Source organism: Dromaius novaehollandiae, chromosome 20 (assembly GCF_036370855.1).
Source record: "Dromaius novaehollandiae isolate bDroNov1 chromosome 20, bDroNov1.hap1, whole genome shotgun sequence".
Taxonomy (NCBI): Eukaryota; Metazoa; Chordata; class Aves; order Casuariiformes; family Dromaiidae; genus Dromaius; species Dromaius novaehollandiae.
This window is the reverse complement of record NC_088117.1, coordinates 2,611,018-2,633,437: the sequence shown is the minus strand read 5'-3', so window position 1 is coordinate 2,633,437 and position 22,420 is coordinate 2,611,018. Positions and strand designations below refer to the sequence as shown.

The following is a 22,420-nucleotide window of genomic DNA, read 5'->3' as shown; positions in this document are numbered from 1 at the left end:
GGTCTCCCTCCTGCCACAACTCTTGGAGGGGCTTTGGGCTCGCCCGGGCAAATTTTATTTTCGTCCCTTTAGAAGCAAAGCCCTGTTAATATGTAAATGAAAATTAAGCTGGAATTTGAATGAATTCAGGTTCGGCCCCCCCCTGCCCCCCCCCCCCCCCCTTTCTGGAGGAAAACAGAGCTGGGAAGCAGCTGAGTGCTCGGAAATCAAACTAATTCAAGTTTGAGATGGGCACATATGGATTAACTGCAATAAAATGATTAGTTTGGGAAAGTCGGAGAATTGCTATTATGGAGCAATTATGAATTGTACTTCATTGTAATTTCGAACTTGTTTAGCGTGGTGTGCCAAAACTGATTTTGCTGCAGTGCTTAAAGTTATTTGTTTGAAATAAGGAGTTTTGCAGAAAAATTAGACCATAGAAAATTTGCTGTGGACACACCCAAATTTTTTTTTTTTGGTGATTTTTGGATTTCATGCAAAACTGCTCTTAAACAATAAGGTTCTAAACACGGTCCAGGAAAACACGAGGACAAGCAAAATTAAGAGTCGAATGTCAGTTTTATTTTTGAATTTCTTGGCTTTTCTGATGGTTTCTCCTGGCATAATTAAAACATAGTTTCCAGTATTTAATTTCCTACTTCTTTTGTAGAGGAAAAAATTTCCATAGTAGGGTTTTTAGGTTTTTTTCCTTCTTTTTTTAAATACACACACTGTAACAACTCTAGATACTGTGGATCATACAAATCCAGTATTTACACAGGTTTATTATAAGGTCCGCCATGATAATGTGAATGTGCATAATTAACAATATTGTGAAAAATTAATTGCAGATTTAGTGATTTTGATTTTTTTTAAAAAGAGTAAAACTAAAGTACCTTTAAAGGGCTCTGTCATGATATTTCTCATAATTTCAAAATCCTTCTTCTCCTTGACTCTTACTATAAAGCCTTCCTGGAGTTTGAGATCAAAATCTTTTTTCGTAGTTAATATTTTTTTATACTGTTCTGTTCACGTTGTTATGCTGTTACGGGGTGCCTGTGAGTTCTGGACTGTGCACACACTGGTTTGTTATTGTAGGGTTGCCCTTGAATACTGGGGTCTTGGTATTGATCTTTTAAAAATAAATAACAAAAGAGCACTGAAACATTCATTGTTTCAATAAAAAGCAATATAGGAGAGATACACGGCCTTTCCACCCGAAAGTGGGGGAGGGAGAGGAAGGGAAAGATTAGGTCAACATTGAGTTTTACCAACCTTGACACAGTCTCCTCTCTAAAATGGGGACAAAATATCAAGATGGCTGGCTCCACAGCTGCAGCATTTTTTTTTTTTTTTTGAAAAAGGCATTTTTAAATTTTGAACTCAGAAGAGTTTCTGGAACTGTTGTGAACCCACACTTAAACACCTTAAATCCAGCCGCTTAAAAAAAATTAAATTTCAATCTGGAATGAATTTTCAAATCTGAATCTCAAACCCCTTAAAAGTTTTTTTTTCTGTTTTGTTTTAATTTCACTGTAACTTGATAGTTGATTGAAATTACAAGTTGCTGATAAATTCAAGGATCAGGGTCTCTTTTTCACCCTGCTCCCATTAATTTGTTTCACATTTTTGGTTGCTGTGGGGGGGCAATGGAAAGATTTGCAATGCAGGATAACTCTTGGGTGGAGAACAAAATACTCTGAAATGTCAACTTAATATTTTTGTTTTTGCATTTATTCCCCCCCCCCCCGAGGACCCACCCTCTTCCTGACTCTCTTTTTTAGCAAATAATGAACCAAGTACTATAGTTACAAACTAATAGTGCTGCATATCGAGTGGAGTGGCACATATGGGTAAAAATTATACAAAATGCTTTAAATTGGATTAAACAATCCTGGAGATTTTTTTTATTCATGGTTTCAACCAGGAAGCTTAAACATGGTGGCTTTTCCATATTCTTATACTCCAAGAATTCCCTTCCTTGAACTGCACCCCATAACTTTAACTTACTCTATGATTATAGCAAAAAAACTGTTTAGCTGTAATTTTTTTTAAGGTTTCATACATTCTTTTTTTTTTTTTCTCCAAACAGATTTTTTAACGCTGCTTTTTCTTTCTGCCCTCACTCCTCTGCCCACCCCTGCGTCCTCACCCTGAAATCTTGGGAGAAAGATTGTTGCTATACTTCAGGATGGGGGGGTAATAAATCAATGGGCGTTGCATGTTAAATATAAATAATGGTATGCATTCAGTTTTGGTTCACAAATATAACGTTTTACGGTTTTATCTTTAAAGTTTATCATGCTCTTATAAAATATAGGAATTGAAACTTGTAAGGCCTAGCTTATATCTATCTTAATCTGGTTTAAGCTGTTACGGGGCATAAGTGATTTTTCTGTCGCTGTTTGTTTTTCATGTGTTTGTGTGTTGCACATCTCCTCCTCTGCAGAGATTTGAAATGCAATGCAATGGTGCTAGGTTGCAACTTGTGGGGATGCTGTCATACCGTAGGTGTGTGTACTGCAACCTTTACAGTCTTTAACTCTGTGTATATCAGTTTCTTTTTAACAACGGCTTCCATTATATGTTTCGCTGGTGATGAAAAGCTACAGTTGAGGTTATAATGGGATTCTCAACCTAACCTTTCTATATGCAAGTGCCCTGCTCAAAGAAACCTCCTCGTGCTTGAAATTTTTTGTAATTTTGCATTGCAGTCTTGCTTCCAGAGGGATTTTTTTTTTTCTGGAAAGTTGATCGATATTTATCATTTAAAAAATTACTGTTTGGCAGACTGGAAAGGGGGGAGGGGGAAGGAAGAAAGCCTTGTAAACCGACGTCAACATATTTCTTGTGACATAACTGAAATGTATTTTTAAAAAAGAAAAATTTCAAGTACCTAGTCCTCCATGAGGGATGAAAATAGACATGATATTATTAAAGTAGTAGATAACGTTTTATACCGCACTTGTGTAAATATTATGATCATATTCACATAACTCTAGAATAATTTAAATATATAACGCTGCCATAATGCAATACCATGAATAGCACGGTTCCACGGGTGCAGTCACGTGGCTCTGGCGATGCACAGTTAAGTTTGTGATTATGCAAGTGCGGCAGTGAAATTAGTGTCCTAAAAAAAGATTAATATCATTTATTTTTTAATATTATTTTGTTTAAACATGACATATGGCTCCTGTTGGTAAGGACCCGGGATTTGTGCCTGCTTCTCCCGTCTGTGCCTTTCGGAGGACGCAACCCCCTGGATGTTGCCGGCAGCCCCGGGATGCCGAGGCGCGTGCTGTGAGCTTCGAAGGGCCGGGGAGCGCCGCGCCGCCGCCCCGGGGAGGACGATGCCCAATGCTGGAGTGGTCTGCGGCTGCGGCTGGCCTCGCGTGGGCTCTACCAGCTCCGCGATAATTCACGTTCCCAAAACGGTGCCGGATGCAGGCGCGCGTTGGCCCATGTGAGCCCGTGGTACCCGAACCCAGCCGGCTTCTCCGGGACCACTTGCGTGTGCGAAGCATCTTGCGTGTATGGAAAGGTTTGCTGGATCGCAGCCTTAGCATGCTAAAATCGCACTGAGCGCTATGGAAATTCATACTCGGATCCGTGTAAACAATTATTTACCTGCTAATTGTGCTGGGGGCTTTCAGGGACAAAACACCTTAAAATTGAAAGGATTAGTTCCACAGTTGGTTGTGTGGACGTGTGTAGTTGCCTATAAGTAGACTTCTGTGAGAGAGAGTGTTCTGCAGGATTAGGCCCTGACTGTAGATAGCAGGGCAAATAATGACAGAAAAGCGGAGGGCCGGGAGGAGAGAAGCCCAGGCGCTGGCTGCGAGTACGGCTGGAGGTCGTGGTTGCTTTTCTGGTAATGGAGGCCAGTAAACGTTGCCATGAGGTATTTCTTTCTTGTAATTCCTATATTTCTGAGAGATTGAAACTACAGTGTGACATATTCTTACAATTTTGCATTTATGCCATGGAACCAGTTTGGTCAGGCAGCATTTTATGGGGGAGAAGTTTCTAATTTTTAAAAGTCTTTTATGGATTAATTGCTAGTCATCTGCCTCGTTTTTGCTTTTGTTTGGTTCCTTGAATGTCTCTTGATTATTTTGTACTATGTGATGCCAATTTAGTGGTTAACTAGTATGCAAACTACATCTGGACGTGTTGACTTTGCATTAACAATCATTGATTTGTCTGGAGCAAGGGAATAGAAATGAATGATGCTGTTTACCATGTATAGTATATGAAAAATAACCATTTGCAATGAATCTTTTATCAGTGGCACACTGCTTTGGTGCAACTTGTCACAGTGGCTGTGCCTCATCAGCCATCATGTGAGAGCTGAATTTTTAAGTCATAGCGCAAGGAGTGGGAAGAGAGACACAGGAAAGCAACTGCTCATGTTGTATGGTGAAGATGTTCACCACATATTCTGCTTGGGAAAGGCATGACTTGTGACTTATGTTTACGTACATTAGCCATTTGTGAGGTTGGGAGTGAAGTTGTAGCAGAATGGGAGTGCAAAGAAATAAAATTTTTTATATATGCATATATAAAAAATATATATTTTATATATAGTATATAATAGGTGCATATAAAATGTGTGCATGTATACACACACGTATGCATAAATATATATAAAATGTTCAGACAGTGGAGCTGTTCACTGGGGAACGTAATTAAGAGGATGTGAAATAACCATAAATAATAAACAGCAAATTGACCTGATGGGATGCTTTTGTGGCAGTTGATTTTCTGCAAAGGTTGTGGCTCAAGGAGCATGGTTGGCCTTTTGGAAAGGGGAGAGTTTGGTGCTTCCCAACTGCACGTCGTACCAAAGGAAGCTGAGACCTACTCATAGCTGTTCCGTGTTTAGGTGAGTCGTGTGACATACGAGACCTTCCTACACATGTCATATTTGGATGTGTTGTAAAGGGGCCCTTGAAGGAAGAGGAGGGAAGGGCTGTAGGACATTGCCTTTTGTGGAGCGGGTCCTTTGCTGGAACACATGCTGGAGACATCTGTAGCTGCTGTGTCACTATATGAGACTTACTCCTTGGATAGGGTGTCTATAAAGGCAGGGTCACTTTCCCCTGATTATTGTTGAGTATTTACACCTTGAATCTGTCCTGCTAGTGTTGGGCCTTATTTACCGTCTCCTGCTGAGCAATCTTGTTACCGTCGGTGGGACCGCAGGGTGGTGCGTGGAGTCGAGTGCGTGTGTTGATCTTCCTTTCAGGCTGGGGTCAGTGGTAATGGCTTTTCCCATGCAGAAGTTGTTTTGCGAGACCCTGAAACGTGTATGTTCTGGTCAGATACTAAAATGGTGGATGTGGGTAATCTGTACTATGGCTATTGTACGCTGGCAATACTGAGTGTATAAATACATGTGGCGGCACCAGGCAAGCTATATGATGACTTTTTTGATTTACTTGGGTTTTACTTATTTGGATGGCTGCTTCTTGTTCCAAAATTGGGCAGTATAAGACATGTCAGGAAAAGGAATTTAAGGAGAAAATACTTCCTCCATGCTCTTTGAATGTGTAACTGCTAAGAAGTTGCTTATTCAGAGTAGCGTATTTTGGGGAAGCGTGCTGCAATGAGTACGAGTTGTTGTAGAAAGTCAAACTCTTGATACTGCCAGATTTTTATATCCCTACTTAAACCATTTCTTTACCAATGTAAAAGAGTTTTTCTGCTCTACATCTGTTTTTTTGGGGATAATTGATTGACAGTTGCCTTAGGTTCATTAGTACATCTCTAAATGCCAAAGTAGGTACTCCTTAAGCCTTTGCTCCGGGATATGGGTGTTGTGTTGGACGGCTGGGTGAGTGTAGCTTGTGTACAGAGGACACGGAAGATTTTTTTGCCCTGGGAAGTTCAAACCAGCCAAACCCCTGTACTTGTGTCCCTGTGAGCGTAGGTGGGCCAAAATGAACCCAGGATCAAGTCAGCACAGAGTTTCAGGCTGGCCGGCCTTGTCAGACGGAGACAGGACTCGTGGATGATGGAGTTCTGCTACCTCTGGAGAAACTGGAGGCAACATGGCCCATTTGGGGCAAAACTACAGCACTTTGGTGGCATACTGTGCTCCAGGTGCCTACCTTCCCCTTCCTGACAGGGCCATTATACCAGCAAAATTGCAGTGCTGCCTGCCTTGCCGTAGCTGGGGTCTGGCCTTCGCTTTGCACCATCATGGTTGAAGATGCTCCTTTCCCTGTGCTGCAGGTTACAGCCCCCAGGCAGAGCTGGCGAGATGGGGTGGCCATGCACTCCCTGAAATGCCACCTTGCTGTCCCTGGGCAAAGAAACTGGGAAGGCCATGCATGGTCCTTTTTGGGGGACTAGACTGGTGGCTGTGCTGGTCTAGGTCTGCACAGGATGCCTCTTGTCACCCGTGTACCCGCTCTGAGAGCATTTTCACTGTACAGGCCAAGCACCCTTCGTGTAGACGTTTCTATATTCAAAAAAAAGAGAGTAGACCTGTGTCAATATATTTCTGTTGGTGTAGCTCTTTTTTGGAATATTTCTCTTATGTCTTATTTCTCTAACCTATACTGGTAAAGCACACTTAATGTGTGCTTTAGAAAGGCTTAGCTGGTGTACTGTACCTGCAAAAGATTTAATTATATAGGCAAGGCCTTCCTTGCTTATAATTTACAGTACTTCTGTTTGTTTCACATCTATATTTGGCTGGCAGAATGTGAAAAATAAAGCTGTAGTAGCTGAAAGAGCAATGCCTGGAGATTTTATATATGCTGATAACGGGCTTACAAAGGGAAGCAGCAAACTAAGGCCCTTGGAATAGGCGATGGCAGCTACCAAATCCATTGAGAAGTAATAATACGTATGAAGAATCAATATATGTGTGTGTGTTTATGCATATAGACATGTCTGAGAGAGTCGATGTATCGACGGAGAATAAAGATCTCTAGCGAGTCTGGGATATTGTATAGGCCTTCAGGTCAGTAACAGCAAGCAGCTTGGGAAACCCTGTGTCAGATAACAATGGCTCACTGTGCTTCTGCTAGACACTACGTATTGTTTTAAAAAACTGGGGATTTTATCACGCAAGGTTTAATATCTCGGTAGCTGATAGAACCGTGTAGAAACACGCATGTTTTATCAGACCTTTCCTTAGCAGTTTGCTGAGCAAGTGTTCTCAGTCAGAAGCTGTGATGGGCCAAACGTGGTCGTGTTCCTCTGCTGGTTCCCGGATGGCACCGTCATATTTCCAGGCATGGTTTTAATGCTTGTTGTGATTTCATTATACTAGATATATTCAGCCAGTGAGTAATTTTTTTAAAGTTAATTTTTTTACATTGTGTGGGTGTAGGTATCCTTTACTGTCTTAAAATAGCAACAGAAATAAGTTTTCAAAAGAACTTAGGTATACTTGCATTTGAGGCCTGTCATTTAGGTTCTGTTTACTGTATGTTGCGAACAGTTTTGGTATAAGTGTTTAATTGGTTTATATGTATTTTTAGAAGTATTAAACCTCAGTTTTCAAAACTTTGCAACCAAAGTCAACAGCACTGCTAGTGCATGAGAACCAGAAGGGGAAACTGAAATAAAACCAGAAGTGAAACGGATTAGCTTCATTATGAGCAACGTGTGGTCATGGTCCTTGGCTCGTGCTCCAGGGTCCTCTGTAGTGATACAAATAATAGTGAATTGCAAGGGTGCCCTGGTATTGAAGCCTATGAGGTGCACTTCAAGTTAAACTTGTGTCCGTATTTTGGTGAGTGTGTTTTTCTTTTTTTTTTTTTTTCTTCGCAGTTAACCAGTTAACCATTAATTACTTGGCTACGTGAGGGGAGAATGGATCCTGTTACAGCAGCCCTTTTGATTAAAAGGCAGATTTGTATGATTTCTTATATTAAAAGTCTGTAGGCTGTTTAGCGTAGCTAGAAAACAGAGCTGACAGTATTCCAGTAAGTAGCATGCAAACTGCCTTGATAGATCTGCAGCTCGAAAACCAGGAACGGTTACTGATTTCTGGGTGTAAATCCGTAACTTGAGTCCTGATGCTCTTTAATCTGTAGGTGGCTTTTATCAGCGTTTATGGCATTCATAATTTTGAGGGTAGGGAGGGTGGTTCGTAAAGACGCGGGATAGTTATTTTCTGGAAATGAAATACCTTTTTAGGTTTCTGTAAGTATTTTGGAGAGCTGCGTAGGGAGGCACAGCTGAAGCTTGGTTGGTTTGTAGTGGAGGGGAGTTGAGGATGACCATGGGAGGCCCAGCAGCTCTGTGGGAGGCAGCTGGTTTTCTTGTTCGGTAGGGCGACGCTGTCGATGGGAGCCCCCAGCGCCGGCTCTTGGGACGCTAAAGCACGTCGCGTCGGCGCCCTGCGGTTGGGCGGCTCGCCGTGTCCCCCAGAGGGGAAGACGGTGGTGGACGTGACGCTGGGGGCCGGTGGAGGCCAGGAGGCCGTTGCGGTGGGCGTCCCGGTGGCCTGTGCACGGTGGGGATCGCCGCGGGCACTGCGCTCGGCCGTCGGGATCGGTGCGAGGCAGCAGGGCTGGAGATGAACTTTGCCAGCGAAGGAATTAATAATTGAACACGGCGAAGCCCTCCGTTGGGGTGTATTTTGACTCCTTGTCATGTTTAGACTGTTCCAGAGCATGTGGCTTCAGTTATCTGTTTATAGTCAGTCCTACCAGGGCATACTACATATTAACTCTGAGGGAGGGATATTTTTACCTTCTTATCTGTCTTTATTTTAAAGGCCTATAAATTCAGCTGCTTGGCGATAGCAGCAGTTAGAATTAGCGTTTCTCCGTAATCGTGTTTGTTGGGATATTACTAGAGAGACAGCCTTGGACGGGGACCCGGTCTGCCGCGAGCCGGGGAGGACGGCGGAGGGCTGTGCTCGGGAGCACCCGCGGCCTAAACGCGCGAGGCCAGGACCAGGCTGGGGAAAGAAATGCGAAAACAAAAAGTGAGGAAGTTCTATACTGGGCAAGACGGGAGAGGAACTGTTTGGCTGGGGAGGCTAAATGGGGAGAGGGAGAAGTGGGACCAAGGAGGACGCGGGGAAGAGTGTTGGAGCAGCCCACGGCTCGGGGGTCCGGGGTCCCCGGAGGGGCCGTCTGCAGCCGCAGGCGCTGCCTGGCTTCGCCGTGGGTTTTTTCCAAGCCCATGTGGCAGTCGGAGTGGACAAAATCGAGCCCAGCTGGGTCCCGTTTTTGGTGCAAACAATATGATTTTCACATTTATTTGTTTTTCAATTAAAAACAAACCAACAAAAAAAGAGATCGTGTCTCTTTTAATTATTTCAAAACGCAGATTCTCCGAGCCGGCATGTCTCTGTGTCCAAATAAATTGCATTATGTAAAAGCAAAATACATCCAGACCACATTTACAGGGTCGAAGTCCTATCCTGCGTGGTCTGAGAGTAGTGATACCGTTTCTGCTCCTAGAAGCAGACTTCAGATGTCTGGAAGATGTAGGCATGAGTCTGTTGGAATGTACTGCAGCTCGTGGAAATAATGTTGCCATTCATAAATAAGAAAAAACACCCCAAAATCAAGAAAAATGAGAAGCCCTTTTCCTAAAACCCTGCGTGTGTTTCAATTGTTATTTTTTATGCAGTCGTCTTAATTGGAATATTTATTAAAAAACAGATTTACTGAAAATGCTCCATTTGCTTTTTGTTTCTGATAACGTCGTTTAGATAGCAGTCACATATTGTGCGTGTTTGTTTGTCTAACTCCGTATATGTTTGTGTTTTCCTCATTTTACAGAGAACTCTCTGGCCTTCCTATTCCAGCATAAACAATGTTTGTGATTGTAGTTCATTATGTGATATTTAAAATGTATAATATGAAATGTTCCTGTCTACTTCAAGCAGACATATGTCTACATTTTACAAATTAACCTAATTAAATATATATGTAGAAATTTATGATATTCAGCTTCTAGCATAAAATATGTGATTAGCATCCGTGGAGCCAGGAAGGAATTTTCCATTTGTATCTGGAGTTTTCCTCCTAAGATGATGTTTTGTTTGGTGTTTTTTCTTCAATGCTTTAATTTTTGTTCTGCTTAGGAATTCACTTAGGTACCAGTCTTGCAGAGATTTATGCTTGTGGTTAAATTTCCCCACAAGCAGCTTTGATTGAAGTCAGTAAAATGGTACCTAATTTCTGTACTTGAGCCTATACCTCTGCAGGACAGGAGGATTTAGTTTTGTTAAGAGAATATTATCATGAGCAAAATACCATTCTGGAGGAAAAATGGCACTAGAATATTTACATTTTTCAAGCCTCTTCCTTCCTTCCACCCAAAAATAGAAAAAAAAAATTATCTGTCTCCTCTGGATTTATGTAATTTTCAAGTGTTAGGCCAATGTTGTTTCCAAAACACACAATCCTTCTACCTTAACTCTCTCTATGGCAAGAGAGACGTTATGTAATAAATACAGGGAATATATTCCATTAATATATGCTTTCATTTGTAACTACTCTGGCATCAGAAATAGTACATTTTAGTTTCCCTTCTGCCGAAGTGTTTTTTTTTTAAACTTTGATCACATTATAATAGTTCGTTATATAAATAATCATTTGATCTGTTTTGCATATCAATAGTTGAATCCATTTCATTCACAAACAGCCTCTTCCCCCCACAAATGTCCACTCTGTTACCAGAAGGTACTCTTTCTTAGCAAAACCAATGAAGTAAATGACGTTCCCAGCTCAGCTATTTTAATGATCCCACAAACCAAAAAAAGCCATAGGAAATTTTTCAAAAGCAAACTGCAAAAACATTTTTTTGGGACACCATAACTTTTAAACTTTTCAGATTTTCCAAGCAGACATACAGTGAGCTGTGAACTCGAAGAATTTAGGATGACTCTTTCTTTCTGGAGGTAGTTTGGGAGTTTCAGACTTGACCAAAACTGAATCAGAGAGCTAGATTCATCTTTTACAGTTGTTGCGCTGCCCCTCCATAGAGGAAAGAAGCAAACATGCTAAAACTGTTACTAATTTTTCTGTGAGAACTATTAATAAAGTGAAATGTTGGATCATAACCATTTTTTCCCCTCTTGGACACCGCTACAGATTCATCTTCCAGTATTTCCAGTATCCTTTAACTTTCTGCGTTACCATGTTATACACTTACTGCTCTGTATTTCAAGGCCATGTGGAATTTCTGCTTTAAGCCACATCTCCAGCTCCATCTCTTTATGCAAGCCTTCTGCTCCTTTGCTGTGCTAGCCCCAGGTTGAGGTAGTTGTTTTTACTTATCTGCTCCTTGTAGACATTTTTTATGCCCTCTTGCTTACAGGGGATGCATTTTTCCATAAGATGATCAGGCCATCGGCAGCTTCTGTTCACGTTCCTCCATCACCAGATGTTGAATGGTGACCTACTAAGTAAATACCAACAAGAAAACTGCATTGCAAATTCTTGTCTGTGTTTCCTTGTGAGCTGACAACTTTTCCAGCAAGCCCTAGAGGGCAGGAATTGTCTTATACCTGTGTCCTGTATAGCTCTAAGTACGGGACAGATGATTTACTAATAATAGCTTTATTTTCCACTTCTGCAGGTGTAGCTTACAGCTGTTTCTTTCTCATCACTATTTCACGGTACTGTTCCTACTGTTTAGGAGCTCCTTGTATCCTGTCACCATATGCACTGGAGACTTTTTAACGTGGATTGCCGGTATTCTGGCATTACTGAGAGCTGAGGCAGTGATTTGTATAATTGCAGTATATTAAATACGTACTTCTGACCTGTGGAGGCACAGTATAAGGGACTCGGTGTGTAGGATGGCCAGCACCCATCTTTACCCACTGATACGGCGTTGGCGATGGCTCGTATCAGGGGGTTCCTGAGTGCTAAAAGTGGTCCTGAGTGGGTCAGCGTGCTAAAAAATATACCTGGCAGGGGGACCAAGCGTTCAATGCAGACCATTGGCTCAAGCCTGAGAAGATTGCCTAAAAGGTAAATGAAGCACAGGCGTTGTGGGTCAGAGGTCTGTCTAGCACAGTGCTGGTCTCTGACGGCGGGGATATCTGTAGTCAGGAGTGTAACAGCATGCCGAGCGTGGAATTATCCTTGTCTTGGGATATGCTCCCTGGCTCCAGCCATTTGTGATTTAGGGACTTCCTGAGTCAAAAATAACATTTATAACATTGAATTGATTAGGCTTTGATGGACTTCTCTTCCATGACTTCTCTAGTTCCCTTTGGGCATGTTTGTAGGATCCAAAGCCTTGTCTGCAGTTCATTTAGGTAAACAGAAGTGTGAAAAATACTTGCTTTTCTTTGTTTTAGACTTTTTTTTGGTGTTCCCTAGCTTTCTGTTTTTAGACGCAGTAACAAGATGTGCTTTATTTTCTTTCTCCATGCCCATCTTTGTTGTGTGCACCTCATTGCTTTTCAGAGCTGGAGAGCCTTGTTTGTAGACAACCTGTGTACAAACATGAGTTGCTCTCACTAGGTTGTCCTTGTTGCCCTTCTTTGCTTGCTTTCTTTCAGTTTTTCTTCTACAGTAGTTTTTGAGCTGGAATCACCAGAACTGTGCAGTGTGCTGTGGATTCAGCTTTATACGGTGACACACTTTCTGTTTCTTTAGTATTAATTAGCTGTGTTTTACTTGCCTGTTGACTACCATTGAGCACAGCGCTCACGTTCTTGGAGAAGTACCCTCAGTGACTCCTAGATTGCTTTCGTGAATGCTAATGACTAATTTAGAGACTGATATTTTGTATATGATGTTGGAAATGTTTTTCCCCCGGTGTATTACTTTGCATTTATTGATATTGAATTTCATCTCCTAACTTGTCGCCCACTCACTTCTTCTCATGAGACCTTTCTGCAACTTGTCACAGTCAGGTTTGGTTTTGGCTGTCCTCAGTAACCTTTTTTTATCCACAAACTTTATTGCCTCACAGTTCTCATCCCTTTTCCAAATCTTATTTGATGTGCTGAGCAGATGTCTGTGGGACCCCACTGTGATAATGAACTATTCCTACCCTTTATTTTCTATCTTTTAATCAGTTGTTAATCAATGAGATGACTTCCTATTTTATCCTGTGCATATCCTAAGCTACTTGCTGTAAGAGTCTCAGAAACTTGTCTAAGGCTTTTTGGAAATCCAGGTGTACTACATCACTCACTCATCCTTTTCTCCGTTGAGCCTTTCTACCAGTTCTAATTGTGTTGTAAGTTATGACCATCTACAGGAGCCTATTGACTTTTTCCTGAGGTATCATCTTTGTGTGTGTACACTTAATTTTTTTTTTTTAATTACTGTTTGTTCAAATTTCCTGGTACAAAAATCAAGTTCTGTGGTTTGTAATTCCTTGGATCTCTTTTAAAACAGTGTTATCACATTTGTTATTTTCTGTTTCTTAGGTACTGAGGTTGATAGAAGTGATACCGTGTTAGGTAATTTTAATAGCTTAATGCTTTTCGAGCTCTTGGGTGGATATTGTCTGACCCTATTCATGCCTTACTGTTGATTTTGTGAGGCAGGTCTGCATCTTTCTGGTGACTCATCAGTTTGAGGCAGATATTCAGTTGATTCCTGATGAACAGAGTCCAGAAGGAGGGCTTCCAGAGCTCTTCCACAAGTAAGCGCTGGTGTCAAGAAGTTGTGTTTTTATACTGCGGTTTTATCTGTCTTGGATGCTTGATTTATACCAGCCTCTAGTAGACTGCTGGTGCTTATATGTTTAAAAATTTTTCATTAGCTTTTATTCCTTTAGCAACCTGATTCTCAGAATCTTTTTTTGGATTGATGTCTTAACAGTTTTAAAGTTAGCTTCCTTGAGTTTACATTCTTTTTATTCTGATTTCTTTCTGAGGATGTTTCTTTTTTTCTAATGGCCTTTTTCACTGTGCTGTTTAACTGTGTTCTTTTTTTCTTTTTTTTAAACCAGCTCCCTTTGACAGGTGATAAACATCATCTCCAAGTTCTCCATGTCATCTGTAAGCTTTTTGCCTTTTTAGCAGCTCCATCCTTTCAACAATTTTTCACATCTAAGTACCTCTTTCTTTAGTTATATGTTAGCCTAGTGGACTTTTGGGTGTGGCTTCTGTGTTCTGAACAGTTTTGGATTTGGCTAAGTTGTGTCATTGTTACGAGCTGCTTTTTGGTAGTTATTTCTTGAGTCACGTCAGTGCAGGAGACTCCAAGAGGACTAGCTAGGTCATGGCTGAGACTCTGGAGCAGCAGGGCTTAACACGGGTTGAGGAGCTTGGTGCACAGAGTGTGATACCTTGTAGAGCGTGACTTCTTCCTGCTTGTCTCAAGACTAGTTATCCATGAGTGACAAAGTAGAAGTAATCAACCGTTGCATTTCTTCATGTAGATTTGCTGACACGACGTTGCTGGGAGTGGCCGTATGTGGTATCTAGATGATCATTTCTGCATCAAACTCTGGCTTTTGCAAGTCTGCGTGGAATTAACTGAATTCTCCCATTACTACTATTATATTTTCTACCCTTGCAGTGGCCTGCAGCCTTTGTGGTATCCCTGGACATTCATAGACACAGTCACCATCCTTCTCAGTTTGCTGATGGTGTAGCTGTCACCTCCTTGTTTTGGATGGTGTTCCAGGCCACAAGGGTGCTGTGCTATGTATCGGTGTAATAAATGTAGTAAACTCATTTGGCTGTGCTCTTGCTCCTCAGACGAGACATAGTACTCTATCATGCCTACATAATTTTATATGGACTGTAGTGTTTTGGGTCTATTCTTTTGTTTCCTACCTGAACTTGATAAATATCTGCGCTGTTGTTTTTTAAAGAATACAGTATATTTATGACCTCATTAGTAGAAGATGCCTTACCTGAACTGGGTGTTTTCTCAGGCTTTAGTTTAAGTAGTCCTTTAGAGACTTTATGTGCTGGCATATCATTTCGTTTGGATTTTGATGGTGTCTGGCTTTCTTGTAGGGGCTCCTTCTCCTTTAGTGTAAGCCCTATTTCAACTACCAGTCATGCCCTGAGACTCTCTTAACCAGCTGGACACAGAGGTGATCCTTGTAGGATTTCAGAAAAAGCTACTGCCTAGGTCCTGAGCCTTTTTAGCTTTTCCCTGAACAGTTTGTTTTGCATCCAGGACCTGCCATCCTCTCCTATGTCATTCATGTGCAGCTTTTAGCAAAGAACGGCCTACTGCCAGGAGACCAGAATCTTACTCCAATTTTAAAATTGCTTTAAAACTAGGGTCATGCTTGCATTGTGCAAGACCCGAGGTTCCGCCCTCTTCTGCCTTCCATGTCTCCAGTTGACCACCCTTCCCTGTGAGCGTGCTGAGCATCACTGCATGAGCTGGGCATTGCTATGCTGGTGAGAATTAAAAAAAAAAAGAAAAAAGGGGGGGGGGAATAACAAAAGGAAGAGATGACAGTTATCCTTGAATTAGAAGTTATCAAGTGCAGAAAATTGATAAAGGAAGTTAAAAACACGAGGGAAAAATCGGTGACTGTCAGTGCAAAGAACAGTAAGAAAGTATTTATATTAGGAACAAAAGAAATTCTAATAATGGCTTGCGTAGACTTTTTACTACTGAGGAGAGGTAAAATGCATAATAAAGCAGAAAAACTAGACATGTTTAATAAATATTGCTGTTCACTATTTATGAAGAAGAGGTATGATATATTTGTCTCATGTCAGGAAGCGCTTCCTGGTCCACCATTAACTATTGAGGGTGTTAGGCAGAAGCTAGAGGCACTTTTCAGCAAGCAGGTATGGGTGATGCTTATTGGGGTCCTACAAGAACCAGCTGGGGAGCACAGCAATGTTATTTTTCCTCATACACTTGGATATATTGAGAATATTCCAGAAAAGATGGATAATGTTGTTGTTGTACCATCAAGACCCTGGAAGGGATATGCCCCTTAGCCTGACATCAGTCAGGAGTCAATGAAAGGCAAAGCAGAGGAGCAAGACAAAGCACAGGGGAAGGAAATTGTGGAAATATCAAACAAACTGAATTTGTTCTTCAGTAGAAGTGAGGATGCGTAGTGTGCTGAGTCTGTGCAACGTGTGTGGGTGTGTGGTGGTGTTTTTTTGGGGATAGGGAGACTGGACTGATGGGCAGAAACCCCAAACCAGACTTTGGGTTTGGAATGGGTAATGGGGTAATGCAATCCATGGATGTACAGGAAAGAGACCTACATGAAAATAAGGATATTCTATCTTTTCTTGTTGCTTGCACTTTAATGCAGTACCTCTGTTTTTGATTCTCCCATTTTTTTAAGGGATGTTGAAAAGTTGGAGAAGATGCAGACAGTGTGATAGAAATGGAGTGATTTGAGGAGTCAAAGAAAATACACGTTGGTGTTTGGTCCCAAACGCTTTGGGACATGCACCACTCTTTGGGAAACTATCCCTGACAAGGCAAGTCTTTAAAAAAAAAAAAACAAAAAAACAACCCTCCCCCCCCACCCCCCAAATCTGACTTGTTGATCGTATCGCTGTGGAGCCAGTTCTCCATGGATTAAAAAAGAAAAAAACAAACTAAACAAAAAACCCTCAGGTACCAAAGAGCCCTTCATTTTAGCAGACTGTGTAGCAAGAAACAATACCTGGAAGCTGAATCCAAACATTCAATGACAAAATGAAGACGCAAAATATTTTTAAGAGTAGGAGATGGAAATTTTGAACAGCAGGGAGATTAGCCATTAGAACAAACTACCAAGGGAAACTGTGGACTCTGCATCTCTTGATGTCTTTGCTTATTCTTTGTATCTATGGAATATGTGTTTCAGAGTTTTCTGGCAAAGCTTGGCAGTTAGACAGGGAAGTGCTGCCGTTATTTTATAAAGAATGGCTATTCTGTGGGTTAAACAAAAGATCTCACTTTTCGTCACTCTCTTCTGGTATGCTGTTTGCCAGTGCCCAGTAGCAGATGGTTAGGGAAGGACTGTAAGAAACAGAAAATATTGAGTGATCCTTCCTTTAATATACTCTGTAGCTCCTGTCGAGTAGTGGTTTAGGGGCTTCCTGAGCATGAGAAAAGCGGAATGGCCGTTCCCTGGTCGTGTTCACCATGCCACTTCTACATTTTTACTCTCCAAATCACGCTGCCTACTTGGCGTCCTCCTGCATGGGAGTAAGAGCTCATACAACGTGGCTAGGGGTTCAGCAGTATTTTTCACATGTCTGCAAAGAAAAGATAGGCGTTTCCCCCCTCATCTTAGCCCTCATCAGTTTTCTCAACTGGAATCGTTACCTAAATGCAGTGTGAATTTGCGGTTTGCTTAGGTAGACCCGAAGTCGCGCTCTCTTCCAAGCTCTAAGGGAGGCACCAAAACCTCCGGGTGGTTTGGCTGTGCTGATGTGTCAGGCTGTTATATGCGCACGCACAGCAGCATAAGCCACTCCATGAACCAAAGTGCTTGCAACGTTTTTTCCCCCTAGTAGAGATATAACTAATGAAATTCATAGGTAATCTCCTGTAACATTGAGCACAAAAGGCTATTTGTTTACTTTTTCAGGCAGGAAATGATAATGAATGAGGTAGTTAGGGAACACATGGGACATGGTCATTAATAATCTGCTTAATATTCCTAATGCAAAAATGATAGACTAAGCAGTGGAGAGAAGTGTGCCTAAAGCAATATATAAGAACATGGATTTTCTCAAAATGCCTAGTGGTCTGGAGGAAACCTCATTCCCTCTCCCAGATGCAGGAGAAATGTATTGTGAAAAGAAAAAAAAAATAAAAAAGGAGGTATTTACAAACTTGTGGAGATCAGAGAAGAAATTTTCTCTGGTTAACTCTGAAATCGGGCAAAAAGCAGCAACTGAGCTGAGGTGGCTAAGTGAAGATGTAAACAGTATTAGAAGCAGTAAGCAGTAGGCTTTTAAAAAATATAAACAGTCTGGTAAGGAGGAGGATAGGAAGATCTATTAAAATAAGCAGAAGGCAGTTAAAAGGATAATTAGAAAGGCAAAAAGAACTAGAGAGGATCTAATTGCTAAGAATATTTTGACTTCAAAGGGTTCTTTAGATACATTTGGAGCAGACAGAAGCTAGCAGAGGAAGCTTGTCCACTGAAGATGATGACAGGAGTTGGAGGCAGGAGATGTGGGAACAGAGTATCTGTGCATGAGCAATTTTATGTCTCTGGTAGGTGTTCAGGGGTGCTAGAATAGCAAGGCATACCTGAGTCTAGGATCCAGTTTGTGTCATGTATTGGGAATTCCATGATTAGAAAATAGAGTTGCAAAACACTCAGGCATTGTAAGCATCAATTTTGTGGGGATTTTGGTTTTTTTTTTAACCAAGAGAGATGTCAACTTGCCAAGAAGCTTGAAGTCTTCACATTGCACAACAAAAGGATCTTATTGCTGCACTCACCTGTTAAGTATAAAGGTGACCTGTTGCCACAGAGAATTTTGAAGGATTAACTTTTTTGTACAACCTTTGCAACTGTCAGATATATATATTTTTTTCCCTTTCATGGAAACACAAAGCCTATCACCTGGCAGTGGATGTTCCTAGTAAACACCACCATTTTTGTGTATGGTTGTTGTATGCTTCACCTTTAAAACCCTCCCTTTCCAAACTGCTCAGGCACGTAAATGCAAGTAATGCCACAAGCCAAATTGCGTTCTTGCTGGAAGATATGGAATTTGTGTATAGAAGCCTGCAGTTATGTGCAAAAAAAAAAAAAAAAAGCCTAATATGTACCGTTACATATAAAAGCCTATTTTGTGTATGTATTTTTTTTTTTTTTTTAATATTCTGCAGAAGGGACCTAGAAACATTGATCAAAGTTGTTTTTTTCAGCAAGCTGCTCTTGTGGTAGTGTTGGAGTGTTATGAATTCTTTTGTACATGTAATTAAAAGCCATCTTCTACTGTGATACCACACCGGTGGTTAGTGTTTCGTTTGGAGAGATGGGTTCACTTTAATACACTGTGAAATTTGGAGACTCTTCTGGTTGATGATGCAGTGACAGAGAGATCTGTGGGCTCTTTGCCTGCCCTGGCGAGTGGGTTTAACTGTTTATTTTCATTTGGAGAGTAAGATTAGCCATTTTGGATGACCTTTTTGTGCTTTGCTTTGTGAGTTTATTAGGGTTAATTCCATGTGGTGTTATGCTAGATAAGTTGTCACAGCCAGCATCAAATCAGAGCTGCCGGTGGAAGTTGTCTCAGTGACAGACAGCTCCCGTTGCCCGTGATTAGCTGGAGCCGTCCTGCCCATGCTGCAGGCTGGTTGAAGACCAGTTCTGGTGGATCTGTGGAGTCAGGGGGTGAATTCCTGCTTTTTACCCAGCTGCCACCATAATTTGAATTTCAACAAATATGGAAGGAAATTAACAATATTTCAAGCAAATGCAACGTGCAGCTCTTCAGTTATATTCCTGCGGTGCTGTGGTCGCACAGGCAATGCCTCAGCAATAGACTTAGTTTTCATGTCAGCAGCCATCAGTTAGATGGTTTCACATCTTGACTGGAGGGTGGAATTTGCCTTGTTGGGAATGTGACCAAATCTATTGTTCGTAGATTACGGCTTGTCCCTTAAAAGATTACAACATTTATGCAGAGTGGATCAGATTCTGAGCATTTTACTAGTGTGTGCTTAGCTTGGGGTCCCCAACTCCATCTGTTTGGATGAGGTGTCCAGCTGTGCACTGGTATTGATGCTGCTCTCTGCACAGGCTACACTTTTGTGCCTTCATCCTGGAGAATCCCTTGTGGCTGCTGGTCGCTGTTCCCTTGCACAATCCTTTCTTTCTTTGTAGGCAGTCAGTGAAATAGGAAGATCCTTCCTCTGCGTAAATGAGCTGGTGGGGTGGGAGACTGATGGTAGCTCCCTGAATTCACACCTAGGGTCTTGAAAGGAACTAGCAGATAAATGGTTAGCCCATTTCACGATGGCTGTTTCTTTAACAATATAATATTCTTTAAGCTGTTATTTTTGTAATGGAATGGGGAAATGTCCTAAATGTCAAATACTTAAGTTTTCAAATGGGTTTTGAGAGGTTTCATATTGAATGTTATTAGCCCAGATAAGAAGTTACAGTCTTACAAATAAAAGAGCTCCTCATACAGAGAAGGAGCTTAGAATGATACTCGGCAAGTACCAACAGGTCTGGAGTAAATGTTTTTCATATGCTTGCACTGTTTTAATATTAAATCCCTTTATTTTCACCTGCATTAAGTGTTAATGAGTCCAGGGTGTTGTTTGGGCTGAATGGGAAATAAAGGAAGATGAGAGCTCCAGAGTCTGTTGTCTTACTCTGTTCTCCTCTTTTCCTCAAATCTAATATCCTTCAACTTCATGTTTTTTCCAACCAAATTATGATCAGAGAAAAATGGTAATTTAATTCAAGGGGAGAAAAGTGAAACTCAAAAACCAGTAAATGGGGGATATTCGTGCAAAAGTAATGGAGATCTTGAGGAAAAACTTTAGTAATTTGGCAGATGTGATCAGTGGGGGAGGAGGTTATACTGGAAAGGAAAGGAGGGCTACACAGTCCTGAAGCCATCAGCCCAGACAAAGAAGTAAAAGCAAGAGCTCCGGACTGTACTGATAGAGGGAGTGGTATACTAATGAGATATGGTTGCTGCACCAAGCCTCAGTTGTGCTGGAGCTGGCATAACTGCTGTTTTCAAATCACAGCCCGCTTTGGAGAGGAAAGTGAACATATTGCTTGAGAGTGTGCCTGCGGCAGCGGACCTGTGCTCGTTCCAGCTCCTCTGAATGTGTTTATGTGGTGCAAACGATATCGTTAGCTTGCTTGGGTGGAGGATGAGTAGACCTTGTGGTTAGCGCTCAGACATTAGAGGGTGTGGAGGTACCTGACCTTGTGTCCCTGTGTCTTGTGTGACTTGTTAGACATAAGCTGCCTTGTAGGGAAATCAGAAATATGCCCTGAGGCTTGCCACGAGCCCGCTCTTGCCAGGCTCCTATCCCATCTGATCAATACAGTGTTCCTTCTACTGCTTATTCTGATATTCTAGATGGGATGTTTATTTTCTCTGTGCATCTTCTTCTGATGTTTTGGGTAGTGAATACTTAAAATTTTGGCAGACCTGGTCTCAAATTCCTTGTTTTTGCCGCAGTAATTCTTGTGGCAGCTAGCCAGCCCCAAAGTTGACTGCTTGCTACAGTCGTCAGATTGATGGTGCCAGTCATCAGATGTCTTCCTCTGAGAGCAGAAAGAGGGACCAGGAGGTGATGGGTTTCCCTTGACTGAGGCCTAGTTGGGAAGAAGAGCAAACCAGGGGGTGTGACTTTATGCAAGTGTAGAAGTTAAGCTGTGGGGAAGAAGAAATGGCAGGGCTTATTGTGCGGCTTGACTTGGATTTCGAACTGCAGGACTGTACTTCTGTTTCTTGTCAACTCTTCTGGTTCGCTACATGGAAAGGAAAAAACGTGAACAAATCCTAGAGAAAGTTTCAGATGTGACCTGCCTGTGTTCCTTGTGGAAGATAATTGAGGGAGGAAGCTTGAAAATTAGATTACATCTGTTGTCTAGACTGTGTGAGAGTTTCTTTCCCTATATCTGTGGCCTCCTGGGGAATGCATGCTTTTTATTTGTTGTGAGATTACGGAGCCAGAAATGCGCTGTGAAAGGCCACCTTCTATTCACGTCTGGTCAGTTGGACAGGGAAAGATCTCATGCAGTATATCAGGACACTTAGCCTGCCTCCCAGGTAGGGGAGCAGGGGAGGACCTTGCGGCCATGTGTTTTTACCCCTATGCCTTGAGGTTGGGAAGTTTTTTTCCTGTTTTGTGGATGTACAGTGAGAGGAGCCTGAGGAGGTCCATGTGGTACAATGAAGTAAGAAGCACCGTGGGCCTTAAAGCCACCAAGGCCTGTCTGTGCAGCACCACGGCTGCACACAAGCTAGCTCAGATATCTGCTCCTTGCTCTGCTGGGCTTCTAGTGCTGAGTTTAGCTTGGGCAGGACAGAGTTTGTAGGGCAAGTGGAGGAAAAATATCTATTTCTATGGTGTAGATTTGCCATAAGAAACTTCCTCAAACTATAGAAAAAGTCTTATCTGAGGTAGGATTTTTTTATTTATTTTTATTTTTTATTTTTTAGGCCCAAATCACAACCGAAGCCACTGCTCCCAGCCTCTCTTTGTGGTAGGATCCCAGCCAGCTTATTCAGGTGAAGGGTGTATTTCCAGGATTGCAGGATCTTCCTGCTGGTTAAATGTCTGCAGTTGCTGCCTCTGACAATACAGATGGGCTGAGACTTATTACAGAGTCTGAATGGTGTTTCAGCATTGGAAATTGTGCTGGTGATACGAAACTAAGGAAGACGCACAAGATTACAGACTGTATTTTCTGACTGGTTAAAGAACAGAGATGACGCTTTGGCAGGGGACACTTTTAGGAAGAGCACTGCACTGTCATACTATGAGAGATCTTGGGGATAGGATGGATAGGAGAAGGGAAGAAATTGATGGGTAGATGGGAGAAAACCAAGGGTTGG

General features: G+C 41.8%; 1 protein-coding gene across 15 annotated transcripts in view; it reads left to right on the top strand.

The window, feature by feature from the left end:
* The window catches only part of ZNF618 (zinc finger protein 618), a 179,202-nt gene that overhangs the window by 1,278 nt on the left and 155,504 nt on the right, over window positions 1-22,420 (top strand). The window lies entirely within an intron of this gene.